The sequence below is a fragment of the Puntigrus tetrazona genome, chromosome 7 (assembly GCF_018831695.1).
Source record: "Puntigrus tetrazona isolate hp1 chromosome 7, ASM1883169v1, whole genome shotgun sequence".
NCBI classification, from domain to species: Eukaryota; Metazoa; Chordata; class Actinopteri; order Cypriniformes; family Cyprinidae; genus Puntigrus; species Puntigrus tetrazona.
Genome location: NC_056705.1, coordinates 5,800,529 through 5,816,656, shown reverse-complemented (window position 1 = coordinate 5,816,656; position 16,128 = coordinate 5,800,529). Strand labels below are relative to the sequence as shown.

The 16,128-nt window shown below is 38.1% G+C and overlaps 1 protein-coding gene and 1 long non-coding RNA gene across 2 annotated transcripts in view; one reads left to right on the top strand and one right to left on the bottom strand.

Moving 5' to 3' along the window:
* LOC122349004 overlaps positions 1-16,128 on the top strand; it is a 495,348-nt gene that overhangs the window by 352,502 nt on the left and 126,718 nt on the right. The gene's annotated exons all lie outside the window — the stretch shown is intronic.
* LOC122349059 lies at positions 5,401-6,037 on the bottom strand. Its single transcript, XR_006251413.1, has 3 exons — positions 5,934-6,037; positions 5,527-5,603; positions 5,401-5,449 (listed from the first exon to the last, which is right to left on the bottom strand). It is a non-coding gene; the product is annotated as an uncharacterized LOC122349059 (long non-coding RNA).

Below are 16,128 nucleotides of genomic sequence, written 5' to 3'. Positions count from 1 at the left end.
TTTCTGATTGCTCTTACAGATGATTTGTGAGCTACTGTGTGGACCTCGGTATAGTCTGTGGATGACACTTGATCCTTTAAATAAATACAGACACCCAATCCACTCCATCTTCTTCAGGTATCACCAAACCTCAGCCTGGCAAAAGCTCCTGTTTAAATGAGGGAATCTTATGTGTATCAATGCCATTGTAGAGCTCCTCCTTCACCTGCTCTGTTTCAGTCCCCAAAGTTCCTGTGATACTCATAGATCTTGAGTATTTTTGAATAGTCCAACATTAGATATGAAGTTTGTTAATAGAGTCATGTTGAGGAGTCAGTTTGGTGTTTCATCTCCAGGAACTGTTGAAGTCCTTCCCCATCTCATGTTGTTTTGCACAATTGGTGCACGGTAATCGATAGGAACAACCTGGTCTCCATGAAATACCATGCCCCAGAGTCATTGTTGGCCAGCAAAGCATTTTTCAATCCAGGTGTGTATCTTTCCATTGATGAGGCCCTGAAGGCCTGGGACATGATTCATTTTGCTTCTTTGAATCAGGCCAGCTTTACTACATCAATACTCTTACCCATCGACTTAACTAGGAATGTTTTTCATAGTACACTAAACGACATTTTCCATTCCTCCAGAGAAGGACGGATATTTGTCTAAGGTCTGTAGCCTGTGCAGGATCAGATCTCGTTGACTTTGTAAGTTTCCACTGTGTCCCTTCCTAAAGTTTAAAAGAATACTCAGGAAATTTTCTCACAAACATATTTAGAAATTCCTCTGTTTGGTCAACACTTGCATTATCTAGTTGTTTTGCTTCACCTAAGCAGTCATCTGCACAAGATCCATGTTCTTATTGTAATGACTCAGACAGAATCTGAGAGAACAGCTGAATTGGGCCTAAAATCTCTCCAGCTCTAAACGTTTCAGGTGGTTGATGACAAACCAATTTCAGCCAGAATTTATTCAAAGGTTCCATTAGAGGTGATAATATATTTAAGAGACTACTCGAGACCTTTGTCCAGTACCATGAGTCCACTCTCATCCACTATAACACACTGGAACGCTTCTGTTAGGTCTCACGTTCTTCCAGGAAAGCGCCTGTCTCAGAAAAAATCCTGCAAAATGATCAGTCGTAATTTAGACCACCTGACATCCATAGCACTTTCAGCTCATCATCATCTTTTGATTTATTGCGCGATACTGGGCCAGTGACTTCAGTTCATTATGTGTTAAACCATTCTTCAGCATCTCTTTCAGCAAGTATGGAGAACTGGAGATGATGTTTATTTTTCCCATCTTGACCTGATATGCAAAACATTACACACGATATATGACTCTTCTTCTCCTGTTAAACCTGGAACCAGTCGAATGGATTCAGAAAGAGCCAGAATGCACCAGTACTCACTCATCTGAGTCCTCGAGAGGTTTATAGTTCATTGTCTTTCTACAGCTTTGCAGAGAGCTAAACAAAGTCTGCTTTATCTCCTTGTGGATGTGGTGCTGCAGAAGCGACAGGACAATCATTCACAGAGGACACAATGTCTGTCACTGCTCCATCATCTCTTATCAACATCTGCCTGTTCACTATGATTTCCTCCACAATCTCATATTTAGTGTTTTCTCAAGTAATGTTTTTTGCTTTTTTCAATAATTTTGGCCTCACATGACCTACAGTTTCACGGCCATTCAACGATAAATCCAATGCTCTGATTTGTGAATTCCACCTGATGAAGATTAATCATCCACGTGTGAAAATCACCATTGCAGTTCTTAAATTCTTCATTAAGGGCACTAAACAGCGAATAAGATCATCTTTCCCACTGTCCGTTTCTAAGAGAAAGTAATGATGACAGGTTTTGATCATTCCATTTTAAACTGAAATGAAGTTTATATCATAACATGGTGGCAAATACAATTGAAGTTACTATATATCCGAGTAATGAGAAGCTCATGCAAGAAGACATTTGCTTTGAGAACAGGTGCCTCTGAGCTGTAAAGGGCTTTGCTGAGTACATTGAACACTGCTGCTGTATCAGGACAGTGTACCCAGGAGTTGTTACAGCACAGCTCTTCTACGGTCATCTATGAAGAGTCTCTTTATATCACTTTTGAGAAGATGATGCCCTCATGTTTGGGAATTTATTATGAACTAAAAATTGAACTCTTTCCAGTATTTAAAAGATTGTAAGGTGGCAAGCATAATCATTTAAGATAAGGAGAAGATGAACTGTAAATTGATTTAGATTTAAAAAGACTGATTTGTGCGAATTCAATATTTAAACATTTGCTACATTTAATCAATTTACAATATAATGAAAGTTCGTGACTTAGTAAACTATCGTAAGAATACTTAGTTAGTGTCTTGCAGCTTAGTATTTCACTTTCGATTGTGCTGGAAAGTACTGGAAATATATGATTACTTGTGTTTATAGAGGTGGTGAGATTTGTGTTTATCTACAGAGTATAGAGACAGTCTGCATGATTGCACGCAGCTTTCTTTTCATTTTTCTTTCTGCTTTTGCTTTGGTTGTTGTTAGTTTTTATTTTGATATGCACCATTGGCAACATTGTATGCCATAAATGATTTAGGCTTGTGATAGAAGGTGATCTTAATTGTTAAACATTGTTTATTAGGCACTAACTAAACAAACAGTGTCATTCCTTTAAAGCTTGAATAAAGACAGGCTTTTTATTTAGTTGTGAATTATTGTTAAGGTTTTTCCTCTCTGTATGATATGATAAAATATTTACTGACCTGAATTCAAACTCTAAGAAACTCAAAACAGCTTTGAAGGCAGAGAATATTATAAAGCCTGAATCATGAAGTTTGAAAAGCAAACATGAATTACTCAAAACAGATTGGGGGAATTACACATATACAAATAAAGTAAATAAACATTTATGACCTTACATCTTTTGAAAATTATTCTAAAACCACTGAAGTTCCAAACATTTTCTTTTCATTTTCAGAGCTTTTGGATGTCAAACTTTTCAGGACGTTACTCTTGACTCCACCCATTGACTCATGTGTCTTCGTGGAGGACGACAAAATCTAAGGCACATGTTTTGATCTCATCAGTCCTAATAATCTGTTTGCTGTCGCATTCTTTGGTTGGTTTTGTGAAAAACATATGCTGTGGAACTGAATATACTTGTCCGAGACTTCATTCATTTGACACTTCAAACTTAGCCAAGATCTCAAGACATTGAGATACGACCAGCAGGTTTGTATCTTCACAGTTTGTCTGTTGTGAGGAACAACAGCAGCAAAGAAACAGGCTCTTCCATGGTTTGGTGTTCACTTTCACAGTTTTGTTTGTTTTTAAAAAAATAAACAGCACAATCATAAAAGATTAATCCTACACAATAAAATAAACAGACCATAGCGATTACTTTAAAGTACATTTTTGATAAAGTTTGAGCTTATAATACAATAAAAATATAAGAGATACTGAATAGAATCAAGTCTATTACTTGACAAACAACAGAGTTTAACATCATATATATATGCTGCAAATATGTAATACAAGAGGAGACTGCAGAAATATATTTGAAGGGATGGTGTCATGAACAGCGCCTCTGTGGTTCTTCCTATGCCCTAGCACTTGCTCTACTTAATATACCCTATATCTAGGACTGATTACCTGCCTGGTGTGCTCTCTCATAACTGCCATATAAGTAGTATGACTCACAGCCCGGCTCCCACAACACTGCACTGGCCCTCTATCAAACATCAGATAGATTTAAATCTTAATTACCTATAAAGCCCTGAATGGTTTATCTCTCACATTTGAGCGAGCTCTGTCACATTATAGTCCTGCACATTCGCTATTCTCAAAACTCTGGCTATTTGATAATACTCTAGAATATCAAAACAACCATGGGTTATGTGACATTTCTCCTATTCCAGCACCCAAACTCTGGAACAATCTCCTAACTTGTTCGGGAGGCACACACTCTGCCAGCTTTCTCTAAATCTAGATTAGATACATCTTTAACTTAGGCCTACACATAATACACCAACACATCTTTTGTATTATTCAAACTAAGTAAAGGATTTTAGGCTGCATTATCATGGACGGTTTGAAACCAGAACATCACTCATTCCTACAATACGATGTACTTGGTGACATCAGAAAGAATTTGGCATCTACGTATTAGTCCTGTCTCTTCCCAACTACTTTCTGCAGTTTGTATCCAGACTAGATGGTGTGGATCAGCACCCAGAGATTGTGTTCATCAGAGACCAGAATACCCAGATGCGCACTGTGGACAAATCACCAGATCCTGAGTACACACACACACACACAATGGGTTGGCACATTGCCACACACACACACACACACACACACACACACACACACACACACACACACACACACACACACACACACTCTCACACTCACACTCACACTCACTGTCATTTACACTATTCGACACAGTTGGTGCCATTTAACCAAGTTAAGTGCTGCCCGCCAGAGGAGAACTAACGCAACTGAGTCTGGTTTCTCCTAAGGTTTTTTTTCCATTCTGTATGCATGGGGTTTTGTTCTTGCCGCTGTCGCTCTGGCTTGCTTGCTGTGATACGTAACTTGTGTGATTATCACAATTGACTACAGAGACCGCTCTGCATTTAATACACAAATTGGTCAGCCTGCCATTATATACATCCCGTCATTATACTGTACAGCGCTTTCGATGCAACCTGTGTTGCTGGGAGCGCTATATAAATAAAAATGATTGATTGATTGATTGATAAGCTGTGCCTCAGTAGAAAGTTCTGCTCCTTGCTCAAATCAAGCCCAGCGTGGCGCCAATCGACCTCTACTTGTCTGTGAAGCTGTCTGACATGTTTGTTTGCAAACCCGCCAAGTGTAAGGGTTTTCTGTTGCAATGATCCCATTTTTCATCCAACCCTACAGATGCTAGCAAGTTGGCTTTTGTGTGCTCGCTGTTGACGTGGAGAACAGCTGGATTGGACTACCCCCATGTGGGAGGGCACAGAAGAATAAACTTCCTTCCACCTCTGATTTCCTGAGTCAGTTTAGAGCGGTTGGAGGAAGGAGCCGGCGAAATAACACAGACTTAGCAGTCTGACACTTTAGAAAAGTTACACGAGGCTGTACCTTTTCTATATATTTTATTGTTGTTATATACTAATACCTACGCTATAGCTGAAAATGTAATGTAATATATAAAATAAAATTTAATCTATACTTTTAATTGACACTGCCTTTATTGTGAAGTGCTTGCACATTATACAATACAAATAGCTTTAAAAGCAGCAATAATCAGTAAGTACATTTTTACATACAACTTTATTATGATCACTATTAAAAATGGAGAAAATTCCCGCATGTACAGTAGCCTAAATAAAGAACATAAAAGTTGATGTGAAGAGAGCCATCATCATCTCTTTCTTCACGTCCAAGTCCCTCTCTTACACCAAGGCCGACTGAAGCTGAAATGAGGTGAGATCTCTTAAAACTTCTATTAATTTGATGTGATTTAATACTTCTGTATGTCTGTCTCTCTCACCTCTGACTGGAGCTGGAGGTTCAGACCGATTCAAACTGCAGGTTCATCTTCACAAGAGACTTCTTCGAAAAACAGATCTAAGAGGCACGTAGTGAACACGCACAGAAGAGGAAAGCAAATGCTACATGCAAATAATACAAATTAATAAAATTCATTGAATCTACAATATCCACAGCAGTAATTAAACCGATGTAATGAGAGGCTGCGTGGTGATACTCAAAAATCACAATGTATGACATTAAATACAGGTTTGCCTGCGATAGTCAGACACGTGTTTTATGCAGTCAATTTTTTTAAAGCTGAAAGCATGCAATTGTTGAAGTTTTAAATATATCCACATTTCAACCACTGTGAAGCAGTTATTATTTTACTACAACACTTTTCCTAAAACACCTGTTTGATCATACCTTCTCCATAGACCGCCACCTCACAAAGAGTAAGAGTCTTTAAATCTCCAGAAATGAACAGATTGACGTATCGACCCTGCATATCGTTACATGAGAAGGTGGAGAAGCGCCAGCTGGAATACTAGGAATCACAGCACATCTAAAGAGAGATAGAAAACTTTATATGTGTTTCAGGGGTTGTTTATGGATATGAAGTCACTGAAAGAGGATCTCACATGGGGTTATTGTTGCCGTCGTTCTCCAAAGAGTTTCCGATGTGAATCTCAGCTCCGTTTATTCGTTCTGAACAGCAGTCTAGTCTGTTTGTGACGACGACTCTATTAACTCTGTACACAGAGCCCAGATCAAGCCTCCACCATGGGTTAGTCTGAGTATAGGTTGAGGAACATGCTGGCCATGGATAGAAGTCAATAAACATGTCCAGCATTATAGAGACCTAACGTTGATGACTGTGTGGCGGTTCGTCCTGTTGCCAAATTACCTGTCGATGTCATGGAATGGTTTTAGTTAGCATTACTCGTAGGCATACACTTTGAATTTATACTCTTGGCAGAGATATATAAAGTGTATCTGACTTACACAATGGCTTGTCATTTCGGGTCTCTATGGCGCAACAGACATAGCGTGTTTGTTTACTACATATACTGATCGTTTGCGGAGATATTAGCATTTATCGTCTCACCAAATGAGGACATGAACACACAAAATATCTAGAAGTCTCTTTATGAGAATTGTACCATTTAAGTGAAATTAGCCTCATTTCACACAAAGTGATTCAAAATTAAAAGTCAAAGTCAAAATAAAACTTTGATTAACTTTAATAAACACTGCCAGAATGAATGAAGAAAGCATTTATAGCGCTTTATTGTCTGCTGTATAAAAGTATGTTTTGTATAAAAGCTTTTATTTCAAGCCAGTTAAGTTAATTCCTCTGGAAAGTGTTCAATGCAGGTTATTTAATAAGCTCTGAATTACCTAACATCACGTAGACTTCCACTTCACAGAGACTAAGATACTTTGAATCTCCAGGAATATTCCACACAGTAACATAGCGTCCCTGCATCCAATTACATGAGTAGCTGGAAGTAGCTCCGGCTGAAATAGAAGACACTACAGTACATCTGGACAGAGATGAAAGAGTGAGTTCCTGTGATTTTGCCTTATTACTTTCCCGGTTTTTGAAGCATAGATGCTGGTCATGAGCTCAAGGACCAAACCAGCATCTATGCTTCAAAACCTACCCTATAATTTTGAAAATTAATTATAAAATGGAAATAATTAAAGACTCATACAGCAAATGGTAAATTAAGCAGAAGTGAGTAAAAGAATTCCAAGAAAATTGTGTAATTTAGGTTTAGTTTGATGATTGACATTTTTAACGATTGTCAATTGAGGACGATCGTTTGAATGGAGTCCCGCCCACCACGCTAGTTGCTGGATGGTGTTAGCGTTTTATTTTTCTCTTTGATGCTGGTAAGAGACATTTTTTATTTTAAATATCGTCAGAGAGGATTGAAACAGAGGTTTTAGTATGTTTTGTTGTCTCTATGAAATTGGTGAGTATCGTTTTCCAGACTTCCGTAAACACTGAATGTGAACTGATATATTCAATGGAGAGAGCGAAAAACGCATTTAAATACTCAAGCGCTTAATGGCAAAAGCATGATGTGATGGTTAAAATGGTTATGTACTGTATATGAGTTCATGTATATGTTTATAATTGTTGATTATTAATGAGCGAGTGGGTTCTGTTTAAACAACGTAATGAAAATAGGATGAAAACGTGATGGTTAAATGTAAAACGGCACAATAAGTGCATGTATATATTGATGTGTAACTGAAAACGAGTGAATTTAACGTGTTGTGAACTCACAACTACCGCGTTACGTATGGAGCTTTTTGTCAGCCGTTGGAGTTCACGTTGTAGCCACCGAGCGGGATTAGCACTGAATCTTGTGAGAATTAACTTTAACCATCACCTGAGGGAACAAGTAAAGGGAGTTTGGGTTGTTTATGTCATAAAACGAACTAGACTTTTTTGAGAGAGAGACTGGAGTATTTTTCGTTTGCTCTGACGGATATATTTTTGTCATGCGGAACGAGATTGAACTGAATAATTTTTCTGTGATTCTACAGATTTTTGGATTTCTGAACCGAATCTTTTGAGTCGGATCTTTTATTTTCACAGGAATTTCCTGGCCTGCCTTTTTGAATTGAACTTTCCAACTGAATCTTTTGAAGTTCGTTCTGAACTGTTTATTTGCTCACAGTGTTTTTAACCTAAGGAGTTACTTCTGGATTTAATTAAGTGAACTGCCAAGTTGTCATTAATGAAGCATTGAATATCTTTATGGTGATCTCAAAATTGTTGTATTGTAGGAAATTTGCATAGCCTAGAGGGTGCACCCTACTCAGCAAATAGACAGCCAAACCAGTCAGGTTAAATTTCAGTTAATTGCATTGGAATTGAAAATGTATGCAGTTGTGATCCGGTACTAATTTTATAAATCAACGATCTTTATAATCAATGAACCTCTACATCAGTGCTTCCCAGACCAGCCCGGTTTGGTAAGGTTCGTTGTATTGCACAGGTATTACAAGAAGGTGACATAAAGGACATTACAGTCATTGAATCAGTGAGCTGTTGACTCTTTTGAATCATTCAGAGTGAATTCTGAACCAATTCAACACATTGATTATAAAGAATATGATGATTTGAGTCGCAGCATAAAGCACTGCGCCTTTTGAGTTAACAGGCTCCTGTAGTTGGAGTTGCTTTATGGGAAAGATGTCGTTAAGCTACTTTTGCTAGCGAAAAATGAACCATGTTTGAGTCTGCAATCTCTTTCCTTTGCTTTCTGTTTTAAGTTTCACTTTTTGCTTTCCTTATACCTAATGTTAGTCCATCTTCTGCGCAGTGCCACTGTCAAGTATGTCATTAAAGCATGCTCTCTTCACGGATTCATATTGCGTTAATAGATTATAGCAAGAAAAAAACATTTATAGCCCCGCACATGTTGTTAGCAGAGCGTCTCAGCAGTTCTGTGAATAGGTTTTAAGCAAAAACTCAGCTAAAAACTTTGTGTTATTTAGGAGAACTCTTAGGAGTGGTAAGGTTTGGCATTTAGAGGTGTTCAGAAATCAACAGTTGTCTGTGATTGGCCTTACTGTATAGCTCAGCGCTAAAATGTTTACCAAATCTGTTTACGCCAATATCCTGTTATTACCGTTTTAACTGAAAGTGCTTTTGACTGCATGAGAAAATGAAGTGGCATAAGAGTATGAAATTTCCAGTCTGTTCACTGGAGGTGAACTGCCTGTAGGACATGAGCTGCCATCATCAACCTGACCATTTTGGGTAGGTAAACCAGTGTTTCATCCATTGATCATTGCCACAGCACGCACACACAAACACACACACACACACACACAGTGTTTATATAAAAGTACCAACTCCCAGAATCTGTATATAAGAATATAGAGACTCACATTTGGTTTGTGGAAAGATCCCAGAAGAACTTCTTCCAATCCTGATCTCCGCCCGTTTATCCTCTCTGCACAGCAGTCCGGGTCTGTTAGTGATGGTCACTCTGCTCACTCTGTGCGTCTTCTTCAGGTCAGCCTCCACCACGGGTTACTCTGCAACTGTGTATGAGTGCAGGTGGAGCTCGACCCGCTCAGAGCTTTTCTGGCACTCCAGTTATTCGGGGCCGTTGTGGACTGGCGGCTGTGCCCCATTTTTGCTACGCTCACTGGAATACGTTCATGAGTCAAAGCTTGTTTACATTTCAATTTTTTTATTCTGTATAGCCCTGTTCAGTTTTAGGTTTAAAGAGTTTTAATCCCATGCATCTGAAAATATTTCACTAACAAAAAACCATACAAAAAATCTCACCTTCTTATTATGCCTCTGTCTGAACTGAGAAAAAACCTTGAAATAGAAACACAGAATGATGCTTAGTATTTTAAATAAATCAATTCTTCTTATATGAGCATAAGCCCATATTTCATTGGATTTATGCTTTAACAATATTTTCTATGTGGTTAAAATTGAGTGTAATCTCTAAAACAGAGAGTTTTTATATAATTTAGCTTGTAAAATTAAGGCTGTTTAGATCTGTACAAAACCCAACACATTTGTAGTTATAATGTAGGGTCTTCTGTGTTTCTCTGTCTGAAAGATGAAGCTGAAAACAGACTGTTGGTCAGTAGGTGTAGAGAACGTACTGGTGTGATGAACTTACCCACTAAAAACAGCAGACTCTTGTAGAAAACTGTCCATATTCATTCCAAGAGGCGTGTGATTCCTTCTGCGGTTGTTTGAGGAGTTTTGAATGAAAGTTGTTCCTGGAAGAAATATCCAGTTCATGTTTCATCAGAGTCTCCTCCTACATGTCTGGAGCTAGAAAACAAATTGTACACACACACACACACACACACACAATAAAAAAAGTATTTCCTTAAACATTTTAGCAGCCAAACAAGATAAAGTAATATTTGTAACTTCCAGTTTAGTGATGAGTCAAAATGGCAACACTATTAAAATTGCTCGTCGTATATTGAGGAAAATGTACTCTTAAGGTTTGTATTCATGTGTTTTTTTAAATTCGGTAAATCAAATGAAGTGACTTGAATTTTAGAATTTCAAATTTTTTTAAAAATACATCTGAAATACAAAATGCCATTTACTTGCATCTCGTCACTTGTTTTAGTTTTTCTTATTCATGGTTTTCCACGTTTGCTTAAAAGCGTGCTCCAAGCTCATGAATGTAAATGTTCCACATTGTTTCTTAAGACGAGCAAGAAAGTCTGTCACTGCAACCGAGTCGTCATTATGCCCACCGAATGAATAGAAAAGAAGGGAAAGTAAAACACAAGCATAGATGTTTGGTTGCCCACTTGAAGAAAACACACACACACACACAGTCTGCGATTTGATGATCCTACATTTCCCCCTCTTAATCATATGGAAACCATTTTTGATTACAATACTAATCTAAATTATGTGTCTCACTCAAATGTTAAAAACATAATCCTTATCTCATTTTCTTTTGCCACCTTTTCTTACTTTTACTTTTCAACACTTTTCGTCTTTGGCATCTCTTGGTGTCTTGGCATCCCAGCAGTGTTTGATTGCCCTAGTATTTAAGTTGTCTGACAAGATTATCAGTTTGAAACAGTTTGAAATTGCAAAATATTGGCAAAATTCCAAATTCAAATCAAATAGTGAAATAGATCAATTGATAATGAGATTTGTATGCACCTTTGAAAAAAGAATCCCTGAAGGTTCAGCAAAAGATGAATTCACGTTGGATTTGGTCACCCGCTGTCACCCAACCAAAATATAACCAAATATCAACGTCATGTGACTTTGTGTGCCTGCTGGAGTAAGTGCACACACACACACACACACACACACCTCAGCAAGATCACTAATAGCAACATCTGACTTTCAGCCAAGACTGGGCTGATAAGCTGATATTATGAGCAAAATAATAGAAGCACATGGTGCAATACCTTTCCCTGTCATGTTTGCCAATATGACTCCAGAGTGGGATTAACTTTTTCAAATGGAGATTCTCATTGTGGTACTATGGAAATCCAATGAAGCTCACAGACTTTCTGAAATAACTGACCATTTAAGTGTAATAAGTCAGTCTAACATTCCACACACTTAGGAAAAAAGGTACAAAGCTATAACTGGGGCAGTACCTTTTCAAAAGGGTTACGTTCGGCATCTTAAAGGTACATGTTATTACTAAAGTGTGCCTTTTGAACTTTTATTTCTGAGAGTGCATCTGGGAATGTTCTTTAAATATTTGGCAACTATATTCAAAACAGCATTTCATGAAAACCTCTAAAATCTGCCATTACATGTTCATAGCGTCTTCCACATTCCTAAAATTGCCCATATTGTTAAAAAAAATCAACATTTCCTCCTTTTCTGGTCAATCAGATACACAATATGTTTGGAGTCTAATGTAGAATCAGTCAAATCCACAGATTTGCATCTTAGCTTTGTCTGTGAGCTGGAAACCACTCTGTACCCAGCCTTCTTCAGAGTCCTGCACAACGCCAAAGGCATCACGTAAATCTGTGTTGATGTCAGCTGTTTTCCATTTCCCAACTTCGCATTTAGAGTAACCAAATTAACTGAGAGCACAACTTTTAATCTGTAGCTACTGCTTGACCTGCTTTGCATTTCCTGTTTTTGCAAAAGAGATAGACAGCACAGAAAATCAATTAAGAACAAATTGTCTAAATGTTTTCCACTCTTAGAAACAAAGTGTCATTTAGCTCTGTACCATCTTGATCATCTGGGATTACTTCAGATAAAAAGAACTAAAATTTGACAAAAATTATGTTTGGACATTTTAATATAGTGCCACTTGTCACACGTCCTGCTACTCAATACACAATAGTGCAGTGTATAAACAAGGCAAAGCCTGTATAGTCATAGTGTGGATTGTGGTGAATGATGCCCCATAATCAAAGTTATTCTGACTTTTCCATTTTTGGGATCATGTAACCAATGCAAAATCTCTACAGCTGCTATCAGATATTAGTGAAAATGCTACCTATGTCCTAGAAATCGTCTGGGGTTATGTATGTAACCATAGTTCCTCGTAAAGGAGCAGAGACACTGCACGTCATCTAGGGGTCACTATGGGGGCGTCTTCAGCCTGACTGGTGTCTAAAGCATACACCTAAATACAACAATAACACTGGTGACCGCCTATGATACTTCGTTATTTGGCGCCTACACAATAGAAAAGGGTGCCGAGCAAACACATCATCCACGTCATACTAGAGGACACGGTGTCTCCGTTCCCTTCTCATGTACATAGGGCTCTGGTTCAAGAATGATGGATCTCAATCCATTGGTAAACACCTTAAGGCAAAATGTGAGTAGCCTGTCCTTGCTGGGACAGGATTATGAAGCAAAACACCTCGCCAGGACATCAGGAGCACATCATGAAGTCTTATATAGCAGACAGGGCTCAACCAATGAGGCTGCAGCATTACGGTATGGACCTGATTGGGTAAGGAATTAAGGGGTTAGGAAGATAAGAGCAGATGTTAATACTCTCAGAGGAGATGAGTAGACTCAGGTCTTACTCACTGGCCTGGGCAGAGGCGCCGCCTCTGATACTTAGGTCAGAGATATGCCAGTATTGCATCCCCTCAATATTGCCATAACTAGTATGCTGATACATACGAATGCGGGATGAGACATGAAGAAATGGAAGGCTCACTTGGTCTGGAGGACCTCGGTCAGAAAAGATAACATTCATCAAAAGCAGCCCTTAGGGCATTACTTTCTTAGTCTGCTTCACGGCAAGTCAAGCCTCGTGTGGCATAACCTCCAGCAACTCAGGAGGACTTAACTTCATCATCCTCATCTGACATCTCCTGCTCTCCTGGCTTGAAGCCAGTAGAGCACTAGCTCTCAGGCGATTCATTGTTATCAAACAGCTCACTAGCAAAATAGTCTAATACTCAAAACCTGCTAAAACGTACCTAAAGCGGCAATAACAGTCTTCTATCAGCCAAGAAATTGATTGAGGAAAAAAGCCAGTGGCAGGGGACAAAGTGATGATGATAAAACAGTAGCGAAGTTTATTGAATAGTTTTAGTTGTGTGTGTGTTTCAGTGCTCAGACTTCGTCTGACCAGCATAAAAAGTGTTAAATAAAATGTCAGTGATTAATAAAATAATAGTGATTATTAAAAGTTTATATTTTTTAAACAATAAACTGCTTAAATTATAATGAATGAATGAATGAATGAAGAATACATAAATGAATATAAAATAAATGCACAATACGCATGTATGGTTGTTCACTTGAAGCAAAAAACACACACAGGCTGCATTCGAGGATCTTTCAGATCCTCCAGCATTTTTTCTTGTCCCCTATGCACTTGGTTGTGCACTTCATTTGACTGGGTTTATTTTGCCTATGTAAATAACGTTGATGTCCTTTTTTTGTGGAAAGAAGCTCAGAAAATGTCAGTTGATGGAGATAAATGAAATGTTTCATTCAATGTATTACTTCATAATTATGAAATGTGCTATAGGTTTCTGAGCATGATTTCTGTACATTTTTATTTTCAAATCAGAACTCTTCTGCATCCTTTTTTTAAATACAAGAATCTGTTTTAAAAATCACCTTTAAAGTAATTTGAATATTTATGTGAAGCAGTTTATATCAGTCGATTTGGTTTAAACAACCTGTTAATGTTGTGTCTCTGTAATTTGAGTGTTATAAATCGACTGAAAAATACCATACAGCACTATTATTAGCATGGTTCCATATCTGTCCAGTCACTATAGCTGTGTCCCAATTCACAGACCCAGACTTCTTAGCAGGGCTGGCCTGAGCCTATATGGTGCCCTAAGCAAAATTGTATTCCTCAGCGCAGCTAATATGACTGGTTATTGTCAAAGCAAGTTTATTCATACAAATCTAACACACTCATGACCAGAAGAGCTGCTCTTTCTCAGAAGATGGAGCTATTGCTACAGGCAAATGATGCAATCAAGCCTTTCCTCCAGCCAGAATGAAGCAGGTGTTTTATAGCCATTACTTGGCCTTCCTCTAGAAGTCTTGTCCCTTCACAAGCATTCATTTAAGATGTTGACCCAAAAGTGCATCCTCAGATTGGTTTACATCGGTTGACCTGAAGGATACATACATCACATGATTTTGTTACAACGCATATTCCTTCTATAATTCATGATTAGTCGGTTTAGTAGTTGCCAGCCGTCTATTTTGTGAGTTCATTTAAAGTAAGGACTTTGTTTGTGAAAGAAATGGCAAATTTGTCAGATGTCCATACACCATAAGATTTTGGGTTCCAATGATATATAAAACTGCTTAAATGTGAGTCTTAAACAAAAACATTTTTATAAACAATAACACGCTCACAATTAGTTGTGTTTGTTTTAATACAACAATTCATTAAAGTACAGAATAAAACATGTTGAATGATCATATATTTAACAGTTTACCATGTGACATTTTATATCATTAATAAATTAAACTTGTTAAACTTGTTTTCCATAGAAATTAGTTTAAAGTAACAAGGAAAGGTTCACTTTTGACATGCAACTTTGTGACCAACATTAAGAAATGGAGAAATGTCCAGCATGTGCAGTAAATAAAGAGCAAAGCTGATTTGAAGATAGTTTAGGTTCAGCCATCATCATCATCATCATCATCATCTCTCTCTTCTCGTCAGAAAAGCCTCTTTCCACCAGAACGGACTGAAAGTGAATGAGCAGATCTCAGTGTGACGTGATGTTCATACTTCTGCATGTCTGTCTCTCTCACCTGTGACTGGAGCTGGAGTTTCAGACGGACTCAGACTTCAAGTTCCTCTTCACAAGTGTCGTCTTGGGGAAAAAAAGGATGTAAAAGGGGACATGAGTGTGAACATATATAGAAGAGAAAAGAAATGCAAAAAGTAATATGCATAGAGTCTACATTATCTACAGCAGATTAAACAGAGGCAGAGAGGGAGGCTGTGCAGTGTTCCTCTAAGGAAAAGAAAATCTAGAAGGCATTAAACACAGGTTTACCTGCAACAGTCAAACACAGATGTGTTTTAAGAAGTGATACTGAAAGCTGAGAGCATGCAAGTGTTTAAGAACTGTTTCAGATGTTCAGAAAGCATAAATATCCTATTTTAATTAAAGCACTAAAATCTTCTTTGTTTGATCACACCTTCTTCATAGACCTCAATGTTACACAGATTAAGAATCTTTGAATCTCCAGGAATGAACAGATTTACATATCGTCCAGCCTTATTACTACATGTGAAGGTGGAGGAAGCGCCAGCTGGGCTCGTTCATACTAGAAATCACAGCACATCTAAAGAGAGATGGAGAAAACCTCATTCAGACTTCATGTGTGTTTCAGGGGTTGTTTATGGATATGAAGTCACTGAAAGAGGATCTCACATGGGATTGTTGTTGCCGTCGTTCTCCAAGGAGTTTCCGATGTGAATCTCAGCTCCGTTTATTCGTTCTGGACAGCAGTCTATTCTGTTTGTGACGACGACTCTATTAACTCTGTACACAGAGCCCAGATCAAGCCTCCACCATGGGTCAGTCTGAATATCGGTTGAGGAACATGTTGACCACGGCTGCATGAAATCTGGATTTGAATCAATGGCTCGATCAGCAGTCCAGA